The sequence below is a fragment of the Saccostrea echinata genome, unplaced genomic scaffold (genome assembly GCF_033153115.1).
Source record: "Saccostrea echinata isolate AGI-Se365-2 ecotype Australia unplaced genomic scaffold, CSIRO_AGI_Sech_v1 ptg000033l, whole genome shotgun sequence".
NCBI classification, from domain to species: Eukaryota; Metazoa; Mollusca; class Bivalvia; order Ostreida; family Ostreidae; genus Saccostrea; species Saccostrea echinata.
In genome coordinates, this window is record NW_026889782.1 from 36,649,549 (window position 1) to 36,666,304 (window position 16,756).

The 16,756-nt window shown below is 34.4% G+C and overlaps 1 pseudogene; it reads left to right on the forward strand.

The window, feature by feature from the left end:
* Window positions 1–7,128: 7,128 nt before the first annotated feature.
* On the forward strand, window positions 7,129–15,416 carry LOC133198898 (uncharacterized; annotated as a pseudogene).
* The last annotated feature ends 1,340 nt before the right edge of the window (window positions 15,417–16,756 follow it).

Sequence of the window (16,756 nt, forward strand, 5' to 3'; positions counted from 1 at the left end):
TAATAAATCTTGTTGATCGATTGATTGTTTGTTGTTTAATGTCCCTCTTGAGAATTTTTCATTCATATAGAGATGCTACCACTTGCTGGTGTAGGGCTACAAATGTTGACCTATACTCGGCACTCAGGGCCAGTGAGGGATATTTTTCGAGCCAGCACTTACTGTGACAAGGGACCTTGGTTTATACAGTCTCATCCAAAGGACCGGTCTCCACGACCCGCAGTGGGATTCGAACCTGCGACGTAAGGATCAACTCCTTACTCCGCGATTCTAGAGCAGACACCCTAACCACTGCGTCATGCAGGCGACAAGAAATCTTATTAAAAAGTCTAATAAACTGTAGCTCTGTACATTGTATTTACCCTAAAATGTGCGAATTCAATGCATCACCAAACTCGATAAATCATGATATCTGTATAACAACATATTGCTGTTTCCTAATTAATGAGAATTAGTTTGTGTATATATATAGTGCAAACATATAGTGCATATGCATATATGCATAGTGTATATGCATATAAACATATCAAGTTTTCAAGCAATAATTACTTAAGTTGAACTTCAGTATCCATGACACTGATATATTGAATATCATGGATATGTTAAAAGGGATTTTGAAGTCCCAAACACTTATTCTTTGGGTATTTTGCCCTGGATATCTTGAATCCTTAGATATCAAGGTTTGACTGTATTTAAAATTTTTGGAGTTTCATTGTTATTCTGCTAACCCAGTTAAGCAGGTATTACTATTTCAATCTATACTATATGTCTTGTTAATTCCTAACCCATACTAATTATCAGACTAGTAATCAATGACTTCCCTAAGTAAGTTGTGACTTATTGACCACTTTCGGGTACATTAAAAGTGGCAGATTCAGGACCCCCCCCCCCCCCCCCACTCCAAGATATTTTTTTTAAATTGTCATTTTTACAACATATTGCATAAATGAGATTGTCTCTTTGCTATATCCAAACACATTGTTCTGTATTGTATTATATGTATTAAAAAACCCAAACATTTACTTATTGTAGTACTCTTAGATAGATTAAAGGCCGACTGAGTCATAATTTTTAATATTATACTTTCATGTAAATTAGTTGAATCTGATTCATCAAGAAACATTTGTTAAAAACACTATTACCCACTGAATAATGAAGCCACACCCTCCAGGATAGCAACAGTCGACATTGCTGGACTACAGGTGATATTCCAAAAAAATATTGACTCTGCAGAATTTATGCACGCAAGGTTCACTGTAATGTGATTGTTTGTTTGTTTGTATGTTGTTTAATGTCCCTCTCGAGAATTTTTCACTCATATGGAGACGCCACCACTTGCCGATGGAGAGCTGCAAATTTTGTCCTATACTCTGCACTTATGGCCATTGAGCAGTGAGGGATCTTTTTTGTGCCAGCACCTACTGCGACACGGGACCTCGATTTATACGGTCTCATCCAAAGGACCGGTCTCCACGTCCCACAGTGGGATTCAAATCCGCAACGTAAGGATCAACTCCTTACTTCGCGAATCTAGAGCAGGCGCTCTAACCACTGCGCCATGCGGGCGACTCGCTGTACTGTGTATTTGTATAAAACATTCAGTATGATATGAAAAATACTTCATGTAGTTGCAATTGAGGGTAACATTGAAAATTTTCACCCCAAGAAAACCATTGTCAACCTCGGCTGTGCATCGGTTGACAATGGTTTTCTAAGGCTGAAAATTTTCAATGTTGCCATGGTTACACTCAACTACATGCAGTATTTATATAATACAATCTCAAACTTTATATTACTGAGAAAGAACTTCAAGATATCCAAGGATTCAGGATATCGAGCCTCGGTTGACAATGGTTTTTTTGGGGTGAAAATTTTCAATGTTACACTCAACTTCATGCAGTATTTATTATATTATGCTGAATGTTTTTGCGAATACATATAAAAGTGAACCTTGCATGCATAAATTCTGCGCAGTCACTATTTTTGGAATATCACCCGTCATGAAGCATTGTTGACTGTTGCTATGCCGGAGGGCATGACTTCATCATTCGGTGGGTAATAGTGTTTTTTAACAAATGTTTCTCAGCGAATCAAATTCAACTATATAGCAGCAGAAATAATCTGAAAACTGAAAGCCAACCAAAATGTTAGTCTAAAAATGTTGATTTATTTTGCTCCCATCCTTTTGCATAAAGAAAGCTTGAAAATTCTTTCCATTTAACTCACATTTATCTTTTTTAATTACTAATAGTATGCGCAGTGGTTATTGCATTTGCTCTGGAGTCGCAGCTTACATTGCGGATTCGAATCTCATTGCAGGACATGGGGACAGGTCCTTTGGATGACAGTATATACCGAGCTTCTGTTTCATAGTATGCGCTGGCATGAAGAAGATCCATAATTGCTTATGGGTGCACAGGTCTAAATTTTTGGCCCTCCACCGGCAAGTGGTGGCATCTCAGTATGAGAGAAAAATTTTCAAAGGGATGGTAAACAAGCAAACAATTATTTTAATTACTTGTTCTTTAATATTAAGCAAATATGAAAGAATTTTATTTTTTCTCTTGAATATTTTGCAATTGTATCAGAGCTTGAATACTGTTCGTTATCTCCATATATTTCGTCAAATTCTTTCTTTCAAATAAACTTAACTTTCGGGAAGTTCTGGTAAAGTCAAATTACTGGTATATAAAATGTGAGATTATATGATGAAATAATTTCATTAGAGATGATGAAATAATCTCATTAGATAAGGCAAAATTATTTAAAATGAATTGTTTAAAACAGATAAAAAAACACTTAAAAAAAACCCAAACAAACAGATAAAAGAACACTAAAACAAATTCACTTGCTTTAAGTAAAATATTTACATATGTTTATTTACTAAACATTTTTTTTTAAGAAAAGGTAAGTCCACTTTTATCATTCTTGTTCAGGAAATTCGGATTATCCCTCATTCTATTTTTACAACCAGTAACTCACAATGACTTTTTTCAATATCCTAATGTTAAGTGCACAAAAGACAAACTTACGGCCTATAATTTATTAATTTATCTGTTTGCAATCGCATTGCCTTTGACAAACTACTTTAAAATGTCGGAGTTTCGAGGAAATTCAGTCAATATTAATAAATGTTATGTAACATATAAAACTGATTTTAAAGTTTAAAATAATAATTACATTAAACACGGTACGTTATTTTAAAGTTAATTATTTCAATTAATAGAGAAAATATCCTTAGAAGAAGTGCAACTTTATTCACATCCTTAACTGAATGTCATTTCTAACAAAAAAATCTGTTAAAATCATGTTATAATTTTTTTTATCAGTACTCTGGTCTTTAAGCGACTAAATAATAATAAAACATATCAAAAACAGTTAATTCGGATTTTGTACTATGTAAAAATTGTCAAAATATGTTGTTAATAACTTACTTTTACTGTTGATGTCCATTTTCACGGAAGTTACTCGTGCGCATGCGCAAAAAATCCATCAGGGGAATGTGTGTAAACGCCATGATGCAGCATGAAAATGTGTGTGGAAAAAATCACGTTCAGACCGGAAACTCACACTATGAACAATTTTGTATTTTCTGGGTAATATACGGTGCGAAATTCCGTTTTCAACGCTTTAGAAAACTCACTACATGAGTGTAAGTGGTGACTCTTCAAAATGTAGTGACTTGCTGGTGTGTTACCTAGTGCGTGTAGTGAGTATCGGGGTCTTACAAACACACACACACGTGTATGGACTCCGATCTGGGGACTCTGTCATAAAAACTTAAAATGGGGACTAAGCGATTTCATGACATATTTGGTATTGTTTAACTCATTTTACTTCGTAGGTATCCTGGTTTAAGTAGATGGAGTGAGTCTTTGAGATTGAATGATATTTCCATGAATTTAGAAAATGGGGACCCGGAAGTGCCAATCTGAGGACTCTGTGTAAAATTAGGGGACCCATCTTCTCATAAGCAAACAGAATTGGGGACCTAAACTCGGTCCCTCATACACAAACAGAGAAAAATGGGGACCCTAATTTATAAATCAAAATTTGGGTTGGGTAGACTTATGAAACGCACGGTGTTTATTTATTTGGTGTCTGTTTTCGTGCCATATATGGCCATAGATATACATGTTTTTGTTATACACTGAATTTCTGTAATTTGGTTGACTTGTACATACAGGCCTTTTATAACTCCAAATTCGCATCTTGTGGCATTGCTTGGGGTCGATCAATGTGGAAGCATAAAATGGCGGGGAGGGGAGAGCATAAGGCCCCGATGGGACCAAGCCGAAGTCCAGAGGACTCTGGGTACGAAGCCCCTGGAAGCTGGTGCATTTTAGATAAGTGACGATAGACTTAAAAAAGATTTATAACATTTTAAACCATAAAATGTTAAATGCTAATCAATACTTTTTTTTCTAAATACCTTTTGTAGTTATTATTAATGATATATATTGTCATAAATGCGTTTTCAGCGAGGAAAAAAATCTTGGTTCTCCCTGATGTCCTTATTATTAGACTGCATGTTATAGGCCTATATGCATTTTACATGTATTCAATATTACACTAAGTATGTATTATCCTTTATATACATGTAATGCTTTTGAAATTTCAATCATACATGCATGTTTTCATGAACTCGAGTCTTATAAATTATATATAAAAATGATATTCATAAATTAATATAAATTGAAAAATTAAAACATTAAACAAATAATGCCAAATTTTACTACAGTTCAGTGTTCAGTATTTTCTTCGGAGAGTGTTTTAAATTTATTTTTGAAAAGCATTTTAACTTTTTATGAATTCATTTTTCCTACCGAACAATGTGGAAGCACGTGCTTACGTGCTACAATCTAAGCTACGCCCTGTTAGTATTTAACACGTTTTCTCTCTTGAACTTCTTCAGAGTTTTGCAATTTCAAACTGAAGGCCGTGGTCACAAAGTAGTAAATATACCTTAAACTTACGAGGGCCGTTCAAAAATTACTCGGACTTGTTACACAGAAAATATATTTGACGACATAATCAAGCAAAAAGTCATAAATAATATTAAAGAATCTTTTCATATATGATCATCAAAATTTCATATATCAAAATATTATAAATTGGTATCAATTTCAAGTAATTTAACAGGAACATCTGATGAAGTCACGGCGCAGTAAAACTTTCAACGTCACGAGCATTTTAAAAACTGGGAGCTTTCATTTTCTCAATATTTTTCCTTAGTATTTGATACTGTATAGTTTTTGGTTACCTTATCCACCCAGAATAAACATCCATATGTATTACCATTTCCGATTCAGCTTAAAAACTATAAAACTATCATTGTATGTTTTAGTGTGTTAAACCCCAAAACTGCAGATATTTCTGAAGTAAAGTTTGACATCAGTCGATCTCAATCACATTCTTAACAGCCCAGATCAGTGTTTTGTCGATGAACTTCTTCCATTCCTCCCGTATTGCCTTTTGACTAAGGTCTATCGGTCTAAAATTCTTTTTACATGTTGTAGAGGTGTGTCGGATATTCCGCTGGTTTACTACATGTGTTATTAGGATTATTCTGGGTCTCTATTGGCGTTTTCCCAGCATCATTCATGATTTGATAAAAGTGCGCTGCTCCGTCAAATCACGAGACGTCATTTTTGCAGTTGATTTCGAAGGGGTCACATCGGAGAAAAATTACAATATTTCTGTTAGTACTTCAAATATTATGCCAGAAATCTAAATACTTAATAATAAAACAATAAAAAGAATTTTTAGAAAAAAGTTGTTGAATAATATAGTAAAAAATGGAAAATAAATGAATAAAATTTTGGATACCGCATGTTTGTTTTTCAACATTTTTGCCGTGCTCCGTATATCACCATCAGCAGTATCAAAACGGCAATAATTTTATGAGATATTAAATAAAATCAGAAATTTTTACCAAGAATTTATTGGAATTTTTAAGAAATATGTTCCTGTGAAATTTCAATTCTATATGACGTCTGTAAGAGTAAATAATAGCAGAGTCCGCGTAATTTTTGAACGGCCTCGTATTAAGGATGAGGGCGCATTTGATTGATATTTGGCAGGAATCTGGGCGTATTTGAAAGTCAAACTTTCAGCATTCTTTTTATGTATTGAGTTCTTCTGAAAAAGGAAAAGGAAATATTTTCCAAATATTGTTGTTCTGATTTGCTGAAGAATAACTTGAAAATTGGCTAAATGAGTCATGTGGTTCAAAATGTTACCTTTTAAACTGATTTATGAAAGTTCTAAAATACATGTAGATAAATATGTATAAGTTCAGTAGCACTGAGAGCGAAACCAATTTGAAACTTTGATATACTTGCACATGTAGATGAAAATACATTTGACTATACCCTATTATCTTACTGGTGTTATTATGTATTTGCAGTGTTACTATGTTATCGTAATTATTAAGATAAGCGAACATAAATGATAAACTGAAGAGGTATTTTAATGAAAATGCAACTTTTTCCTTATCGTCTCGAGCAACGGCCCGGAGTCGTAGAATTACTGGCCTGGAAGGATTTTCTACGGTCGAAAAATGACCCTTCTTGTCCTAGAATATTGACCTGGGTCATTTTTCTTCGTAGAAAAATGACACCTTGGTCAATACTCTACGGGGGTCACTTTTCGTTGTTACACCGGAGTCCGCATTTTGCTCTCTTCTGAAAATGGGAGAGGATTATAAATTTTGGCTGTGCATTGTTTGCGCCAATGCTTTTTCCTATGTGTGTAACTCTGTAAAGCCTGTCCAGGTGTGGTCAGCCGACCAAATTATGGATATTTTAATCAATTATTTAAATGTTTCATAAACACGATTCCTGTGCATCACATGTCAAATACGCCCATATATAGCACTGTGACGACGAATATTGACCTCTGAGGAAAGATGACTGGGTGTCAATTTCACCGATCGATATTTCTTGCCTTCTCATAAATGTTTCAAAAGAGCTATATGTCCGTGTGATATAATGAGATCACAGTTTTGAGACAAATTGTTATTAGAAATGATTCTTTTATATCGATTTGAGAGGTAACTCTCTTTTTCAAGATCTGTTTATGCAGCTGCGCCAAAATGAAAACTTGTTTTACTGGAACATTTAAAATCTTTGTTTTCCTTGTCCAGATGTAACTTCCGGTTTTTGTCGAGATGGTTTTGCGCAGGTGCAGAACTGGTGTTTTTCTTTCAATCTTCAACCTGTAGGAATGTATGACACATCACGTGAGTGTGACCGACAGGGGGCGGGACTTGTTACTCTGGACTCAGCTCAAAAAGAAAGGCATTAACTCAGTTCATTGAAGGTGAGGTTATTTGTAGAAATATGAATCCAATAAGTTGTCATTTAACGCTGAAAATATCTTTTTGTTTTTAATAATGATCATCATTTTTCTGAAACTTAAGATTGAAAGAACACACTCTAAAATCATTCACTTTTCCGATTACATGAACATGAGACCTTTTTATCATTCACTTTTGTCAATGACAATGAAGTCTATATAATTCATTTCATTGTTTACAAGGAGTTGTACCAGTGTATCTGATTTATTTCGACGCCTTAATTTTAATCTAGTAGACAAAACTTTCAACATATATCAATATTGCAGTCGAAAACTTTCAATTTGAATGAGAATTGTTAGAATATTATTTTCACACTGAATTTAAGATGCACACGGCGGGTGTGACCGGTTGGCAGGGGATGCTTACTCCTCCATGGTACCTGATCTCATCTCTGTTTTCAGAGGCTTCTGTTGGCTCTGCTCATAATTTGTATTGCTGAAGGTATTCCATCCCTAATAGCCTCAGATACAATGAATTTGAATACATAACAGATGTGTACGGTTGGAATACTCAGTATATTTAGACATAATTTCCATTCATTACTATAAGCATGTAAGAATGGAACGTGTCCTAATTTATGACCTTGACCTTTGTTGAAGAGTTATCTCTCTCTATTTTTAAGTAAGAAAATCAATTTTAAAAAATCTATACGATAAAAAAAATGTTTTCAATTGTCATTCTATTTCTAATGATTTAATGCATCTTTCCACCACAGTATTTATTGATATTCATATTATTTGAATTTTTATTTTAAAAAATCGCGTGTCTCCATAGACTTCAATGCAATTTCTGTTAATTAATTACTGCTTTGTTAATTACATTTTTGAAACTTTTTTGAAACTTTCTTTTGGTTAATCCTTTCCTACTGTAAAATGCTTTGAATTAATATCAGAGTATTATATACGTGATGGATGTATAAGGATAGAGAAGTAGGTCCTATTAGGGATGGAAAACATTAAATGGACTTAAAGAATGATCACTATTTGTTATCTTTACATTTCATTGAGTTTTTTGTTTTCAAGAGACACAAGGATTGCACAGTATCTCTTGAAAATTTGGGAAAAAAAATAAGGAACCCAAGTTTGAGATAAACCAGTTTTTTAACTTGCACTGGTTTCATGTATAGATCCTATATTTCCCATAATCCTGTCCGTCAGTCCTTTGATTTTTTTTTTCTCTTTTCCAGATATGAATTTCTTTGGCCTTCAACAGGATAGAAGTGTAAGTCGTTCATCTTATAATATGTCAATCTTATAATAGGTAAATCTTATAATACGTTAATCTTATAATACGTAATTCTTATAATACGTTAATCTTATAATAAGTAAATCTTATAATACGTTAATTATCATATGTTTATCTTATTATACGTTAGTCTTATAAAATTGTAAACTTATAATATTTTAATCTTATGATACACTTGTCTTATAAAACGTTAATCTTAAAATACGTTAACCTTATAATACGATTATCTTATTATCCGTTAATCTTATATGTCATTCATCTTATAATACGTTTATCTTATAATCCGTTAATATTATAAGTCGTTAATCTTATTATACATTAATCTTATAATACGTTGATCTTAAGATGCGTTAATCTTATAAAATGGTAAATTTATAATACGTTAACCCTATAGTACAATAATCTTATAGTACGCTGATCTTTAAAATGTTAATCTTATAATATGTTAATCCTATTATATCTTAACTTTCTAGTACGATGATCTTATGATACATGTACATTAATCTTATAATACGTTAATCCTATTATACTTTTGTCCAATAATACATTAATCTTATAAAAAGTTAACTCTTTAAACCTTAATCTTATAATTATTTATCGCGTTAATCTTAAAATATGTGTCGTTTTTTATCGCTGTAAGACTATTCCTTAATTGGGAATGGCTTAATGACGAGTTATTTTTTTCTATATCATTAAAAACACAGATGTCTCTGAGTTTTAGAACCTAGAATAATAAATTTAATTAACTGATAAATTCAAATACTGACGCTAATTGTGTTTTTACCAACTGAATGCTAGAAATATCATCAATATTTAGAAAGAAAAATGTTTCTTCATTTTTTCCGTCTAGTTTTAAATGAATGTTCTCCTTTAGTGCCGGTCCAAGGTTGTTTCCGGTACGTAATTAACAAACGCTTAGGTAATCATTCCCAAATTTATTCATGGTATTAAAAAAACCGACTCTGATTCCATATTCCTTCAATGAGGAAACAGCAGTGATTTATTCAATTCTTCCAATATTCATTAATAACTGCACGCTTTCAACTGCACAGTTTTGTTTTTTTATTAATTAACTCAATAATTCAACAGTATTAATCATCATACTGATTGAGGACACTGTTAAAATTAAAAATAAATAAATGACGAGCATATGAAAGGGTCCTATTGCATAAAATACTGTTTATCATATTAACTACTGACTTTCTACATAAGTATTTTGTTTAAAATCTATTATCCCCTCCAAACAGTGTTGCAAGGGGGAGGGGGGTCAAAATTCCGCACATAGGACTATTACAGTGTTGTGGCTATGATATTGTATTTAATTTGATAATTTAGGCTCAGGCTTGCTAGAAAGTAAGAAGTAACAAGAAATTAATCTAAGGGTCAAAAGGTCAATGGTCAAGGTCAGAGTTTCTGTGAATCATAAACACTACTGTCGACAAAATGTAACATAAATTGCTGTTTAGTCTCACTCTTTATCTAGGGAAGTGGCAGATTACCAGAGGGTCAAAACATAAAAAGACCAAAGCTCAAAAAAGTTTCCATTGGAAATGTGGTTACAATATATAGGACCAATGGAACTTTAAGCTTCTTTATAATTGTGACAAACTCGTAGAATGCAGGGTGGCCTGGGGACTCCCCCCACCCCTCCCTTTCACATTTTTCTGAGTATAGCATTTTACTATAGTAAAGTCTCCTTTGGATGCAGGTTGCCCCCCCCCCCCCCCTTGCTTTGTTGCTGTAAGTTCGAGCACTGGCAAAGTCGTGGATTTGGACGGTTAATTGGTTTTTTTTCTTGTAAGATTATTTTTGGAAGTTGCCCCTCCCGCCCACACACACTTTTTGGATTGTTGAGGTTTTTGTTTTGTTTTGTTTTTTGTTTATTTTTTGGCCTGTCAGATATTTTGGAGAGCCCCCCCCCCCCCATTTTTGATTTGAAACCGTTGCTACGGGCCTGGGTGAAAAGGGTAAAGATGAAAGAGGCCAAATAATTGAAATTTAGATATACATGTATGTTTGGTGTAAATAAAAGTGTAGAACTCATTCAGAGGGTATCTTTTGATCTCTCAGTCTCATGCCGCAGGGGTACAAGATGGACTGCGCAAGAAATTTATTGATTGCGGAGCCAAAGGTCAAAATATAATTCAGCAATAAGTTTAAAAGTAGTATTATATGTAAATTAAAATACACAGTGACTGTATTTTACCATTCGCTCTCATACTCGTCGAACAGATATGCTTGACGTAAAAAAAATTAAAAATTAAAAAAAAAATGAAAGAAAAGAAATAATACTCGTTGATTCTAATGCCCAAGATCAAGAACAATGATATTGTTAACAACAGATCAGTTCATCGCGATAAACTACAATCATGTCGGAAGGAAATGGGGGGAAATGGTCTGTTTTGCCGTGCCCTTGTTATTGAAAAGCAGAGAACAGGAGGGAATTAGAACCTTTAATAGACGTAACTCTTCATTTAAAGAATGGCATATGGTAAGGCTCCATCTTCTAAGGTGGACCCAGCGCCAGTGCGCCCGCCCCCCCCCCCCTTCCCCGTTTGATTTTTTTTTGTTGCTGACATTTTGTTGATCCTAAAATCAAGGGAAAAAACACCTCTCATTTGTAAAAATTCGTCAGTTTCCGGGGGCCACCGGACCCCCACTAGGACTTTACCCTGGACACGCTGGGGCTTCAATTCAGCCCCCAGAACCCCTACCTTCTACTGCACCCCCTCCCGCGTTATGAAATTCCTGGATCCGCCGCTGATCTTTATAAATGTGACAAAGGCATTTCTTACTGATTTGACTTTTATCCAGAATTTTATTTTCGAATTATCTCTCTTGTTTTAGGCTCTCCAGCGATCTCTCGAAGAACTGATGAACACCGACAACGACGCAGCCGCATGTAAGTATCTACTTCCGGTCTTGAAGGATACTGTATTCTGGACTTCGTATACTGTATTCTGGACTTCGTATACTGAATTTTTTCAAAGACATACTTGATAGGGGAGGGGTTATTGGTATTACTCTTAAGATAGTATTATTTGTTGCAAATTGCAAAATAATTATGATTTTTTATCTTTTTATTTTTGCAAATCTTTGTAAACGCTTAAAACTTGATTTAAGTATACAAGTATTATCTTCGTCATACTGTAGGTAGCAGACTTTAATCAATTTTGTTTGTTTATTTATTTGTTTGTTTGTTGTTTTTTTTTAAGAAAATCATCCGGACCAATTCATCCGTTAAACGCCAAATTACACAACCTAAGCGAAATATGTAACGTCGTTAAATCAACCAATCAAAGCGTTAGAGGTTAATCAACCAATCAAAGCGTCAGACATTAAATCATGTCATCTTTTTTTGTTTCAGTTTGCGAGGACTATAAAAAGAACGGAGAAACATCCAAGTCGTACACGTTTATCCCTAATGCAAAGGTATATGGAAAGGTTTTATATAGGCAATAACTGCAGCCTAACTCATCTAGCATGCCTTTTAAGTTAATAATAGAATACATGTAAATACATGTCCGAATCAAAGCTAGAGGTATATTGTTTAGGTAACAATATTTGTTTAATATTTGATCCCTACCACATTTGGTTATTGATTTTTTTTTTTTTGGGGGGGGGGGGGGGGCATTCTCTTTTTTAAATTAATATAATCTTATAACGGTTTGTTGTTTTGCTCCTCATTCCAGATCCCGCTGGGCTCTAACCCGGAGGATCGCGCCAACCACACCACCCCAGAGGGGTTCCGTATCAAGCTGTCCACGATCCCGGGGCTGGATTCGGGGGATTCACAGAGGGGTTTGTACCGAAACACACCATCATAGGAAGTTACGAGGGACTCATTCACACCAACCACAAAGACGATGACCTTTACTCCTGGCAGGTCAGAGGTCAATCTTCTACAATCTGGTTTTCTGACTTATTCACCTGTTCTTATTTTTAATAGTTAGATGATATTTAGCAAATTCTATCGATTAAGACGGGTTAGGGTTGTAGGGGGTGGGACACAAACCTTTCTTAAACGCTTTAATTTGATTTCTTATGATCTATATTATTTAGAACGTATAATCCACTTCTTCATTGTCCGATTCAAAGTTCTGCCATAATGGCACCTTTTTCTCTTTCGTATTCGTTTCAAAAAGCTGTCGATTAAAAACTCAATTGAATGTGAACATAGAAAAAGTTTAATAATTAAGTGAATTTCCTTATCCAAATATTTAGCAATTGCTGATTGGATGAAAAAGTGGGCTGTGGTTTATGTTTCTTGCATAATTAATAAGTTCTAGAACACACATTTCAGCAGATAATTAGATTATGCTTTTTACTTTCCCAAAATTATTCATTATATGACAGACTATCGTTGTATTTTGCTAAAAAAATGTTGTGATAGAGTATATAAATATGCTTTTTTATATAAACATTACATTGCATTATTTTTATACATTACATTACATATGTATTATCATAACAGTAACTTGATATCCGAAGAGCTGTATCACGCCAAGCGTCCAGTTTGATCTGATGATCCGCGCCTGTCAACGAGATGTGATGCAGCTCTTTGGATCAAGTTACTGTTATAATGATAAATTTATTATATACCCCTCTACAACTAGCAAAATATAATAAAAGGAAACCTTTTGGATCAATTACATAACTTTTATCCATTAAACAAACCAATTTGTCAAAGAACTTTTTGATGCGCGGGAATAAAAACGTCATTTATGTATACTACGTTAAACCATAGTGTGGTGTTCCGGAACGTCGGATTACACCGTCAAGTGATTGCATAAATTCAACAGTAAACCCGAATGGCAAACAGTTGGGTATTTAGTACAGTAAATTACGTTACATTACAGACAGAGAAGGTAGGATCGGAGGGTATGTACGTCATAGACGCCGGAAATCCGGCCAACAGTAACTGGTTACGGTGGATCAATTGTGCCGGAAATGTGGAACAGGAGAACGTAATAGCTGTGTCGTGCGCAGGCCTGATCCTGTACATGACTACTAGAGATATTTATCCCGGAAGTGAGATGTTTGTCTGGTATGGTGACGGGTACGGAGATTATCTCAAAATCAGCCGAGTTCACCCAGGTATCTGTTTTCTAGGAACATAGGTTAATTTGAATTTAAATAATATGCCCGACGGTGAAACCGTTAGGGCGAGCGCAGTTCATTTTCTATAACTCTACACATCTTCTCACATGTCGTTTTACATTCTGCTCATTACACTTTTATCGCGTGTTTACTGTGTGTCGTTCATATTTTTTTTTGAAACCGTTATTGAAGTATATGCAGACTTCCCATGCATCGGGATCGAAATTTCTAACTTCTCGGATATTTCCGACAAAATCAGAAATAACCGACTCGTTTAAGTGACGAAAATATGACGTCACATACAAAGTCGTGTGTACCAAGGACACAAACGATAGTTTTGTGGCCAATTATGGCATGGAAATTGAATTAAATCGTTGTTTATTATTTTCATCAAGTAAATTGTTGCTATGCTTAAGCCACTATGTTGCTATGCACCGCAAAGGATTATTGGGAGTATGGAATATTTTCACGTGGGACGATAAAAATTTCTTTGAACAATGTGCAGATATCAACCCGAATTTCCTCCGTTCGTACACGTTGTCTATGGAGCTCGCTACGCGAGCGGCGCTTCGCGCCGCCTCGCTGCGCTAGCTATTATTTTTAAAATTAATAGGTTAATTTGAATTTAAACCTTGATTTATATCAGCATCATTTAATTACTACGAGAGTTTTTTAAAAAAAATATCCGGAAAAAAACCTATTCACATCACACAAAAGTTAAAGAATTTTTTGAGATTGTAGAGATTGTAGAGCCAAAGATTAATTTGATTTTTTTCTTAATTAAACCTGTAAATTGCAATTTAACTGTCACTTTAAATGGAATTACGAGAACTCACATTTATGAACATGCTAAACCAATCCTTTGTGGTTAGTTCCTTCCTTTTTAAAACGTCCATTTTTATTTTTTTTTTCGGTTTAATGTCTTTTCATTTCTTTGTATAATTCTAGAGTCGGATCTACAAGGGATTTTTAACATCCGGGTAAACGTCCTCTCGTTTGATGAGGAGGACCGAACGATCTACAACGACGGAAGTCCCGTCACATACATGAACTGGATACCGGAAGCAGCGTCTGACGTTGTCGACAACACATTTTGCCTCGTTCTGATGTACAATGGAAGCGAATGGAAATGGTTTCCGGAGAAGGACTATCGATATTTTACCGGACCGGAAGGACTACATCTTCCATATGTATGTGAGGATAGAACAACTTACAATGAGGATGGCGTTATCGATCCTGATTACAGGGATTATGAGACAGGGGACACGACTTCAAGTCACATAGACTCCGAAATTTTAGCTGAAGGCGACATGAAGCCATTAAAAAGTGAGGATCGATTAGAACCGGAAGTAGTGTGTGATGGTTCAGTGTAGAGTCTTCTTGTGTTTGCTTAATTTATTTTGTTGGTTATGTTCTGGAGAGAAAGAAAGTGTGACAGACACAGAGAAAAAGAATGAGAGTGAGAGAGATAGAATGGATAAGCCAGAGGTTGAGTGAATGAGCGAAAGAGAGAGAGAGAGAGAGAGCGTTTTATTTATTTTTTGAAATATGTTATTTCATTTTTTTTAAACATAGAACTGTGATTTATTTTAAAGTATTACACTGGACATTTTTAAAGGAAGACATTATTCTTAACATTATTAATTCTTTATTTATATATAAATATACATGTACATGTCTTTGTAATGAAATAAAATTTACCATATAATAACTAGCAAAAAGGGACCAAGGATCAAGGAATTTCAGCGTTTTTTAGTCCCGTCTTAAAAAATATTTTAATGTCGATATGAAATCATACGCAGTATTAATTGCTATGAGCTTCAGGGTGTTCTGGCTCCATCGTATTCTCACATTTCACTTTCAGACAAGATTAACACAGTGTTCAGTATTTATTCAGAATCTCGGAAATCCATGTCTTTTTTAGACCTGATTGACATGGCGTTTAGTGTCATAATTCCGAGTTATATATAATGCAGGAAAGGGGCGGGTCAAAGCAAGGTCGCCTATTTGAAATTGTTTGAAAAACTATACATTTAAAATATTTACCCCATGAAGACAAAGGACTGGCCAACAAAATAAAATAAAGAAATTCTTAAAGTTATTCATACCTTTTTTTAAAGAATGTGGTAGATTTTCTAAACAATCTTAATTTTTATATATAGAATTATATTTTGAGTGTCAAGAATTTTCAGTCTTTAACACTACTAACTGATTTGTTACTGAAAATAATTGTACTTGTGTTAGGGATGCGCGATTTAATCGATATACCGGTATATCGCGATTTTTTATTGCGTGATACGTATATATCGTGATACGGAGTCTAAAATACCGGTATTTGGTACATGATTATAAATTCCAGAAATTATTGATTTATTTCTTCGAACTATTAAATAAAATTACAGGAAGTCTAAAAAATGTTGAAAAAAGTGAAACTACGGCATCCAACTACGGCCTTTTATCACATGTATATAAATAAAAATGAAAAAAAGTGAAGTTATGTTTTTACAGCGTATTTGTTTTAAAGGAAAAAAATTACAGAAATTCATTTGAAATTGTAGTAAAAATTCCCTGTATTTTTGGGGGGAAATCGTGATATATCACGATACGAAATTTTTGGCGGTACCCATCCCTAACTTGTATTATGGCTATTTTATAAAATTCTGTATGAGGAGAAGACTATATCTTAGTTGTAGAACTTGTGTCTTATCCTTTTGACTTAGACACTAGCATATGTTCAATTCAAAGGGCGTGAATGGTCGACAGGGGATGCTTACCCCTCCACGGCACCTGATCCCATCTCCGTTGGTTTCTTGGGATCCGTGCTTGCTCTGCTCCCTTTTTGTTTTGTTTATTGGATTATTGACCTTGTTTACTCTTCAGTAAGCATATATTTACTTCAATATGTGATAAGCGGGACAGAATTTTTTTTACATTTACAAAATCTGTAAAACAATAGCATTAACTACCGTGTGGTGATACGTACTGACGTGTCTGCACTACAATCACGATTACCTGTATTCACCTGTGTTCACCTGACTTCAGGTGTGTTAA